The 11078-nt window shown below is 36.7% G+C and overlaps 1 protein-coding gene across 1 annotated transcript in view; it reads left to right on the top strand.

Annotated features, from left to right (window-relative positions):
* The window catches only part of Pcdh11x (protocadherin 11 X-linked), a 625310-nt gene that overhangs the window by 576231 nt on the left and 38001 nt on the right, over nt 1-11078 (top strand). The window lies entirely within an intron of this gene.

The following is an 11078-nucleotide window of genomic DNA, read 5'->3' as shown; positions in this document are numbered from 1 at the left end:
TTTCTTTCTTTCTTTCTTTCTTTCTTTCTTTCTTTCTTTCTTTCTTTTTGGATTAGAGACTTTTGATGACTACTTCTATTTCTTTGGTGGATTTGGTGGATATAGGACAGTTTAATTCTATTTACCTGATCTTGATTTAGCTTTGGTAAATTGAATCAATTAAGAAAATTTTCCATCTCATTTACATATTCAAATTTTGTGGCCTATGGGCTTTTGTAAGACTTAATGATTCTTTGAATTTTCTCAGTTTCTGTCATTATGTCCCCCTTATTGTTTCTGATTTTGCTGATTTGGATAGTTTCTCTCTGCCTTTTAGTTAGTTTGGCTAAGGGTTTTGTCTGTCTTGTTGATTTTTCTCAAAGATCCAGCTCTTGGTTTCATTGATTCTTTGATTTTTTTTTTTATTTTTTCCTAATTGATTGATTTTAGCCCTGAGTTTTATTATTTACAACCATCTACTGCTCTTGGATGAGTCTGCTTCTTTCCACCCCCCCACCCCCCCGCAGGGTTTTGATGTGCCATTAATTTGCTTGTATGAGATGTCTCAAAATTCTTTCATGAGGCACTTAGCTCTGGATTTTCCTCTTAGTACTGCTTTCATTGTGTCCCATAAATTTGGGTAAGCCGTAACTTCCCTTTCATTGAATTCCAGGAAGTCTCTAATTTCTATTTTTATTTCTTCCATGACCCAACTGTCGTTGAGTAGAGAGTTGTTTAGTTTCCATGCATGTATAAGATTTTTGTCATTTCTGTTGTTGTTGAGGTCTAGTTTTAAGCCATGGTTGTCTGATAGGCACAGGAGATTATTTCAAACTTCTTGGATATGTTGAGGCTTGCTTTGTGTCAGATTATATCTTCAATTTTTGAGAAGGTTCCATGGGGTGCTGAGAAGAAGTTATACTCTTTTGAATTTGGGTGAAAAGTTCTGTAGACATCTATTAGGTCCGTTTGATTTTGGGCCTCTGTAAGTGCCCTTATTTCCCTGTTTAGCTTCTGTCTAGATGATCTTTCCCTTGGTGAGAGTATAGTGTTGAAATCTTTCAGTATTAAGGTGTTGGGATCCATGTGTGAATTGAACTTTAATAAAGTTTCATTTATGAATAAAAGTACTCTTGTATTTGGGGCATAGATGTTCAGGATTTTGATCTCCTCCTGCTGGATTTTTTCTTTGATGAGAATAAAGTGCCCTTCATCATCTTTTTTAATTATTTTTTGTTGAAAGTCTATTTTATTGATATTAAGATAGCTAATCCAGCTTCTTTTCTGCATCTGTTTGTTTGAAAAACTTTTCCAGACGTTTAATCTGAGGTTGTGCCTGTATTTGTAGCAAAGGTGTTTTTCCTGGGTGCAACAGAATGTTGGATCCTGTTTCTGCAACCATTCTGTTAGTCTGTATCTTTTTATTGGAGAGTTGAATCCATTGATGTTGATAGATAGTAGGAACCAATGAATGTTTGTTCCTTTTATTGTAAAGTTGGTGGTGAAACTGTGTTTCAGCACTTGTTTTCCTTTGAATTTTTGTTGTAAGGTTACCTGTGTCCTGTGTTTTCTTGGTTGTATTTGATTTTGTGAGATTTGAGTTTTTCCTATAGTATTTTCTGTAGGGCTGGGTTGCTGTGTAGATATTGTTTAAGTTTAGTTTGTCATGGAATATATGGTATTCTCCATCTATGTTGATTGAAAGTTTTGCTTGGTATATTAGCCTGGTTTTGTATCTGTGTTCTCTTACACTCTGTATGACAGCTGCACAGGCCTTTCTGGCTTTCATATTTTCTGCTGGGGAGTCTGGTGTGATTCTGATAGGTCTATCTTTATATGTTATTTGTCCTCTCGCCCTTCTTGCTTTCAATATTTTTTTTGTTGTGCTTCTGTATATTTATTGTTTTTATTGTTAAGTGATATGAGGAGTTCCTTTTCTAGTCTAGTCTATTTGTTGTCCTGTATGCCTCTTGTATGTTTATGGACATCTCTTTCTTTAAGTTGGGGAAAATTTCTTCTATGATTTTCTTGAAAATATTTTCTGAATCATGGAGCCTGGAATCATTTATTTATTTATTTATTTATTTATTCATTTATTTATTTATTTGTCAATTCCTATTATTCTTAGGTTTCATCTTTACATGGCGTCCTTGATTTCTTGGGTGTTTTGTGTTTGGGATTTTTAGATTTTATTTTTCTTTGAGAGATGTATCAATTTCTGTAATTGTAACATCAGTACGTGAGAGTCTCTTTTCCATCTCTTGTATTCTCTTGGTAATGCTTTCCTTTGTGGTTCCTGATCTTTTCTCTATGTTCTCCAACTTCAGGGTTTTCTCTGTTTGTGTTTTCTTTATTGATTCTAATTCTGTTGTCATGTCTTTCACCATTTCCTTCAGCTGTTTGAATGTGAATTCCTATCATTCCATGATGGTCTATTTTTTATTTGTTTCCTCTTTATGTGTCTCTATTTGTATGGCTATATTTGCCTATATTTTTTTGAGAATTTTGTTTGTTACCTTTTTATGTGCCTCTAATAACTTGATAAGCATAGCTTTAAAATCATTTTCCTGTGTTTTCAATGAGTTAAAATATCCGTTGATTTTCTGGTTTGCTGGTGAAGCCATGATGTCCTAATTTTTTTTTGGATGTGTTCTGAAGCCTGCCTCTAGCCATCTGATGCTCAGTAGCCTTTGTTGTTTGTTCCTGGAGCCTGTACTGCAGACTGTGTCTGTCTACCTCTGGAATCTGGAATATTCTTCAGGAAGATGAGAAATTTGAGCCTAGGTGTTGGTGTTTCAGATGCATCTTAGGGAGGAAGACACAAGCTCAAGTGCGCAAATGCTTAAGAGCAGAAATGTGTGTTGTGCCTGCCTGGAAGGATGAAGTGTAAGGGAGGAGAGAAAGCACAGATTGTGGTGTAGGCTCTATTTTCTGTTTGCAGGCTCACTGTGTGTGTGCAGATGCCCCCAATTTTTCGGTGGCTCACAGGCCTGTCTAGATATTGTGCTCCAAGTGATCAGATCTGCCTTTGCTGCACCTTCTTGTTTCTGGGATTGTTTGGCTGGACTCCGCTGGGATACCAAGAGAACAGAGGCTTCAGTGTTAAGAATGCTGTACCAGAGATCCCTATGTTCCTCACAGTGGGGGTATGGATGGGAGAGATTGGATGTCTGGCTGCAAGTTCAGTGGAATTCCAATCTGGGGCTGTGTATGCACTCTCTTTCATAAGCACTCACTTACAGGTAGGTGTGTGTGGGAAGCTCAGGAGGCCCATGTACACTCACTACAGGCAAGCGTACAAAGTGCTCAGGGCCCAGGAACTCACTAACATGGATATGCCGTTATCTCAGAGAGCCCACAGTTTTCTACTCTCAGATTTGTGTCCCTTGTTTGGACATTAGAGGAAGGAGGTGTTTAGTACCGGTGTTATACACTTCCCACTGGTGCTGCGTCAACCTGGGCAACTTGAGAAAGGGAATGAGTAGCTCAAAATGCAGAGGCTAGGTAGTTGGTCACTCTCAGACCCCAGAGATTTTGACAGGGAGCCTGGATCTTATCTCTCCCAGCTCACAGGTTGTCCCCTTTAGCCTGGAAGCCTCAAAGTCTATGCTCTGGCTTTAGCCACCCATCCACTCACCAGTTTTGGATCCTCTTCCCTTCAGAAATGGTGCACACTGGTCGCTGCCATTGCAATCTTGGAGCTTATCCTCTCTCTTAAGTTTTTTCTAATTCTTCAAAAGTTTCTCAATGTTCGTAGTCCCTACTGCATTGGCTACCACAGTCTATTAATTTTTTGGTATTTAATAAAAGGTGCCTAAATAGCATTTTATATACCATATCCGTATTTGTAGATATAAATGAATAATAAATAATACATATTTATCAATTATATAAAACTTACTGAAGTCAGTTTCCTAGTAATAAAATTTATAATATTTAATATAAAACAGCAGTTCTCAACATGTGGGTTATGACACTTTTGAGGGTGGAAGGACTTTCACACGGATCTCCTAAGAGCATTAGAAAATGCAGGTATTTGCAATAAAATTGATTACAGGAAAAATTACAAGAGTAATGAAAATAATTTTATGGTTGGGGGTCCCTTTCAGCATGGATAATTGTATTAAAGAAGCACAGCTTTAAAAAATTTGAGAAACATTGATACAGAGCTACATTGTCTAAATAATGTATTAGACCAATTTTAATAGCTAGAGGTAGGTTGCATGTATAAGGGTCTCTAAAAATAACAATAAGGAGAGATAAATTATTCATTTACTCTTACATTTTAAAAAATAGGAACTCCCCCAAATCTCAGCAGTTCTGATGACAGTGTCCTTAGCTTTACAGAAGCTTTCCAGTTTCATGAGGTCCCATTTATTGATTGTTGATCTTAGAGCCTGTGCTGTTGGTGTTCTGTTCAGGAAGTAGTCTCCTGTGCCGATGAGTTCAAAGCTCTTCCCCACTTTTACTTCTAACCAATTTAGTGTGTCTGGTTTTATGTTGATGTCTTTGATCCATTTAGATTTAATTTTATTGTAGGGTGTTAAACATGGGTCTATTTGCAATTTTTTTACATGTAGACATCCAGATAGAATATTACAATTTGTTGAAGATGCTATCTATTTTCCATTGTATGATTTTGGCTTCTTTGACAAAAATCAATTTTTCAGAGCTGTGTGGGTTTATTTCTGGGTCTTCAGTTCAATTCCATTGATCCACCATTCTGTTTCTATGGCACTACCATGCCATTTTTATGATTGTTGCTCTATAGGACAGCTTGAGATATGTGATGGAGATATCACAGAAGATCTTTTATTGTATATTATGGTTTTAGTTATTCTGGTTTTTTTTTTTTTTTTTGCTTTTCTTTATGAAATTGAGAATTGTTATTTTAAAGTCTGTAAAAATGTGTTGGTATTTTGTTGGGAATTGCATTGAATTTATAGTTTGCTTTTGATAGGATAGCCATTTTTCATTTGTTCCTATATGATAGGCTACAGAATGGTTAAAGATCTTCACCAACCCTACATCTTACAGAGGCTAATATCCAAAATATATGAAAACTGAAGAAGATAAACACCAACCAACCAAGTAATCCAATTAAAAATCGTGTACAGAGCTAAACAGAGAATTCTCTATAGAGCACTATTGAATGGCAGAGAAACACTTAAAGAAAAGATCAACATCCTTAGTCATCCTGGAAATGCAAAACAAAATGACCCTGCTATTCTACCTCACACCCATGAAAATGGCTAAGCTCAAATCTTAAGGGATGATGCATGCTGGTGACACTGTGGAGAAAGGGGATCCCTCCTCCATTGTTGGTGGGAAAGTAACATGTACAACCCCTTTGGAAAGTAATCTAGTGCTTCCTCAGAAAATTAGGAATAGTGCTACTTCAAGATCCAGTTATACCACTTTTAAGCATATACCAAAAAGCTGTCCCACCATTGAATAAGGACATTTCCTCAACTATGTTCATTGCAGCTTTATTTCTATCAGCCAGAAACTGGAAACAACCTAGATGTCCCTCAACAGAGGAATGGATACTGAAAGTGTGTTACATTTACACAATGCAATACTACTCAGCAATTAAAAACAAGGAAATCATGAAATTTGCAGGCAAATGGTAGGATCTAGAAAAGATCATCCTGAATGAGGAAACCCAGAAGCAGAAAAACACATGTGGTATATACTCCCTTATAAGTGGATATTAGATTCCCTACACTCTGCCCAAAGTTTGGCTATGGTTTTCAATATCTGCTTTGATACCTTGCTGGGTCAAGACTTTCAGAGGTGCTCTTTGGTAGGCTCCTCTCCCATTCCCTGTTTTTTCCCTCTTCCTATATCCGTCCTGTTTGCCTTTCTCAGTGAGTATTCATCATCTTACCCAGGGTCCTCATTCTTGCTTAGCTTCTCTTGGGGAAGGTCATGGGAGGAGATGAAGAGAGAAGGTGGCATTGGGAGGGTACAAGGGAGGGGCCACAGCTGGGATACAAAATGAATAAATTGTATTTTAAAAAAATAAATAAATTATAAAATAGTGGATATTAGCCATATAATATAAGATAAACATTCTAAAATCTATAGTCCTAAATAAGCTAAACAACAAGGAGAACCCCAGGTAGGGGGCTGAAACCTCACTCAGATGTACAAATTGGATAGTCATCAGAAGTAGAAGACAAAGAACAGGAAAGGAGCTTTCCACACGGAATCTTTGAAAGACTCTGCCCACCAGGAGATTCTGAAACTCATAGCCAAACTTTGGGCAGAGTTTAGGAAACCTTATGGAAGAAAGGTGAGATAGAAAGACCTGGAAAGGACAGGAACTCCCCAAGGAGACCAGCAAAGACAAAATACCTGCAACCAGGGGGGCCTAAAGAAACTGATACTCCAACAAAGGACCATTCATGAGAAGACCTAGACCCCCTGTTGAGAAGTCCATAGGCTTCTCAGGTTCCAAGTGGGTACCCTAGCAAGGTGGGCAGGGTCTGTCTCTGCCATGAAGTCAATGTCAGGCTCTTTGATCACCACCCCTTGTACATTGCCGCCTTGTCAAGCCACAGTGGAAGATGATGCAGCCAGCCTTGATGAAACCTTATAGTCTAGGATCAGACAGAATGGGAGTAGGCTCTGCCCTATCAGGGGACCAGGGAAAGGGCATAGAGGAAGAAGAGTGAGGGTGGGTGAGAGTTAGAAGTGATGAAGGGAGTAGGCTACAGAGTAGATATGAAGTGAATAAAATGTAATATGTATATTAACTTAATTTTAAAAAAATCTCAGCAATTGAGCTGAGGGATTAATGTTTATAAACAGACATAGAATGGAAACTAGTTAATTACTTGTTCATTTTGTAACTAAAAATGTGGTGCTAAATATGGATTAAACAAATGTTTTATTCATTGTAACTGAGAATTGTGAAAGGAAATTTTTATTATTATTAATAAAACATAGGCTTTATCAACGACAGCAGACAGTGTCCAAATAAGTGAAGGTGATTATGTAATCTTTTCTTTTAAGGATGTGTAATATTTCAAATAGAAACTTTGATCTTCTATGTTAACATGGCAAATATCTGACAAAAATGACAAGGAATAATAGAATATGACAAGAAAATTTAATGGAAATTAAAGTAATTTCTATTCTCTCTGAGAATTATGACTAAACATGAAGCTGTTACTTATGCATCTTTCATTTCTGTGCCTATGAAATTTAATAGTTTATATAGCTAAATAATTAGAAATTATAGAAATAATTACAATCCTAGCGTACATGACTTTCAAACAACATTTTGAAGACCAATTTCCATTATCTCCTAAATTCTTTTCCTTGATCTCTAAATGTCAAAATAGTCTTTTGTAAGGACATTTATGGATGAACTGTTAGGGAGTCTGAGTTTTATAATGCATAGTACTGTGAAATTCTATTATGAAGACAACTAGAACTACGTAATAGTTAAAAGAGAACAAAAAATTATTCGAGAATTATTTAGTCAGGGGGAAAAATGCTTGTACATAACTGGGCTTGGTTCTAAATATAATAACATGACAATTCATTGCCAAAGTCTGAGCTATAGAGTGAGACTCTGCAAACAAAAAAAAAACAGTAAAGTGAATAAAAAAGATTAGAGAGATTTTGCTCAACTGACATCACAAACATGTGACAGAGTTATCCAAAGATATTTCACAGAAAGTTAGTATGAAGAAAAGGTGCACTTAAAATGTCTGTATAGTAAAGGACTTACCACTCAGTGTTGGATTACCAATCAGGGAATAAGGGTTCTTCTATGGAAAAAACTATTTGTCACATTTTCAGCATTCCCCAGTTACTTGTAGTTTTAGTCCCGTCCTCCCCACCGCAAGGGCTGGGGCTCTGTGGTATTATCCACTTCCACACTAGCATATCTATTAGTCTCTTCCTTATTTACTTCTTATTTAAGCTGCCATGTTTACAAGACTTTGTGTATGTATCTTCCCTGACATTTTAGGAGAATCAACTTCTCTTTTATTTAAAAAAATGCACCTTAGTTGGTAGGTATCTATTGAAATTTAGATCCTAGACTTCTATAACCAAACATAACTTAGGTAATTCCAAGAATAAAATTTAACTAAATTGTATGTGACTGTTTACTGACTATGAATACTGGAACTACTTCAACTAACTCAATAAATTGTCTATTGTTAAATGCTTAACACTGCTTTACTTCAAATAATTCTTATCATAGAGAATGATCACATCTGCACTGGAAACAAGTCTAAGACTTAAGTTACTTGACATTGGTAAATCAAACCACCTACATTTTGCCTGATACATTGTTCTGGTAGTAGTTAATTTCATACAGAGATCTACATGTTGATGATTTAAGAATTATTGTATGATGACAAGCTATTATTACTCTAAATTTAACCAGGTATATAGGTTGCTATGCCTATTATCTCTTCGTTAAGATATTGATCACTTAAAAATAAAAGTATATAATAAGAAAGAAATTTAGTTACCCTAGCATGGCCATATACATTTGTCACACCAACAATAGAAGGAACAGAGTCGGAAAAATCGTAAGTTCATGAGGAGTTTGAGGTACATAGTCAAATTCTCTTCCAAAACAAAGAAATTCAGTTAATTTGGTTAGACTGGAAAAAGTCAACACTAAGTTGTTAAACTTGTTTGTTTTTGTTTTGTTTTGTTTTGTTTTGTTTTGTGTGTGTGTATGTGCATGTGTTTGTTTGTTTGCTTTTGTTTTTCCAAAACAGGCTTTCTCTGTGTTGCCTTGGCTGTCCTTGGCTTTGAAGACCAGGCTGGCCTTGACCTCACAGAGATCCACCTGCCTCTGCCTACCCTAGTGCTGGAATTATAGGCATGACCCACCATGCCCAGCTTCAGTTTGTATTTTTTTCAATTCTTTATTGTTTTAACAAATGATAGGCTTATAGGATAAACCTACTAAAATCTGCACATCTAAAGAAACTAATCAAGAGAGAGGACCCTGACTAAGGGAAATAGTAGGTTATGGAGAGGACAGGAGCCCCACAAGGAGAGCAACAGAACCAGAAAATTTGAACACAGGGGTCTTCCCAGAGACTCATACTCCAACCAAGTACCAGGCATGGAGATAACCTAGAACTGCTGCACAGATGTAATCCATGGCAGTTTAGTGTCTAAGTGGGTTACATAGTAATGGGAAGAAGGACTGCCTCTGACATAATCTGATTGGCCTGCTCTTTGATCACCTCCCCCTGAGGGGAGAGCAGTCTTACCAGGCCACAGAAGATGACAATGCAGCCACTCCTGATGTGATCTGATAGACTGAGATCAGAAGGAAGGAGAGGAGGACCTCCCCTATCAATGGACTTGGGGAGGGGCATGCGTGAAGAAGGGGGAGGGAGGGTGGAATCGGGAGGGAAGGAGGGAGGGGCTTATGGAGGGATACAAAATGAATAAAGTGTAAAAAAAGATATGAAAAAAAAACAAATGCATCCCTTGTAAGTTTAAATTTTAGAATATAATATACATTTAAATAGAATATTATTGTAATTCTCTGGTTGGCTCACTATCTTTGATAATTATAATTAAGTGTACTCCACATTTTTAAGGTGATTTTTGAATGGATGTGCTTTTAAAAAGATATTTTAACTTTTTTTAATTGCAGTAAAATTAGTCCACCTGTGGAAGAACAAAAGCATCAAAGGAAATTGAAATGTGTCTGTGGCAATGATTCTATCCTATTGAGACACTATGCCTTCACATATGGAATGCCAAATTAATCACTCTTTACAGACATATGTGGTTCACTAACATAATGTGATTGAGTATTGCTAAATACACAAATATTTGATAACTTAAAACAATTCTGCTACATTTTCAAGGAAAAGTTTTTTTTTTCCATCCCATATATTCTGTTGCCCAGTATATTAAAACTACAAATGGTAAAAAAATTACCTAAGAGTAAAGCATCAAACTTGCTTATTGCATTAAAAAAATAGTTAAACAAATAACATACTACTAGGTGAATCAAACATGGTAGTGATTATGAAGCTATTTTAAACTGAAATTCATTGAAAATATTAAGGTCATATACATATAGATACAACAATTCTGAAACAAGAAATTAAAAGTATAATATGAATTAGTGAGCTTAAATTTTTCAGAAGACTAATTTTCTTTTCTTTTTATTAAGATATTTATTTACTTTACATCTCAATCAAAGCTTCCCCTCCCTTCTCTCCTCCCAGTCTCTTTCCTTTCATCTTCCCCCAATCCACCAATTCTCTCCTTCTCCTCAGAAAAGAAAGACAGGCTCCTATGGCTATCAACCAGCCTTATCATATCAACTTGCAATAATATTAGGTGCATTGTCTTCTACTGAAGCTATTAAAAGTATCCTAGTTAGGGAAAAGGGATCCAAAGGCAAATGATGTAGTCAGAGACAGCTCATGCTACCTCCTTAGGGTTCCCACATGAAGATGCAGCTGCACAACCATTACATATGTGCACAGGGCCTATGTCTATCCCATTCATGTTCTAGTTGGTGGTTCAGTCTCTGTGAGCCCCTATATGCCCAGGTTAGTTGATTATGTAGATTTCTTGTGGTGTCCTTGACTCCTCTGTCTCTTTAACCTTACTTTCCATTTTCTACAGGATTCCTCAAGCTATACTTAATGCTGGCTGTGGTTATCTGCATCACTTTCCACCAGTTGCTGGGTGAAACTGCTCAGACGACAGTTATGCTAGGATCCTGTCTGCAAGTACAGCAAAATATCATTAATAGTATCAGGGCTAGCTCCTTCTTGTTTGGTTGGTCTCAGATGGGGTCAGTCATTGCCTGGTCATTCCTTCAAATTCTGCTCCATCCTATACCTCTACATATCTTGTAGGCAAGAAAAACTGCAGGTCTAAGGTTTTGTGGCTGGATTGGATTCTCAATTCCTCCATTGGAAGTCTTACTTGCATCAGGAGATGGATGGATCAGGCTACATATCCCCATTTCTAGGGATCTTAGCTAAGGACAGCTTCATAAATTTCTGGGAGTTTCCACTTGTTCATTTGTTCATTTATCTATCTATCTATCTATCTATCTATCTATCTATCTATCTATCTAT

This window comes from Psammomys obesus, unplaced genomic scaffold (assembly GCF_907164565.1).
Source record: "Psammomys obesus unplaced genomic scaffold, mPsaObe1.curated_primary_1811, whole genome shotgun sequence".
In the NCBI taxonomy this organism is placed as follows: Eukaryota; Metazoa; Chordata; class Mammalia; order Rodentia; family Muridae; genus Psammomys; species Psammomys obesus.
The sequence above is the reverse complement of the archived record's forward strand: the minus strand, read 5'-3'. Positions and strand labels throughout refer to the sequence as shown.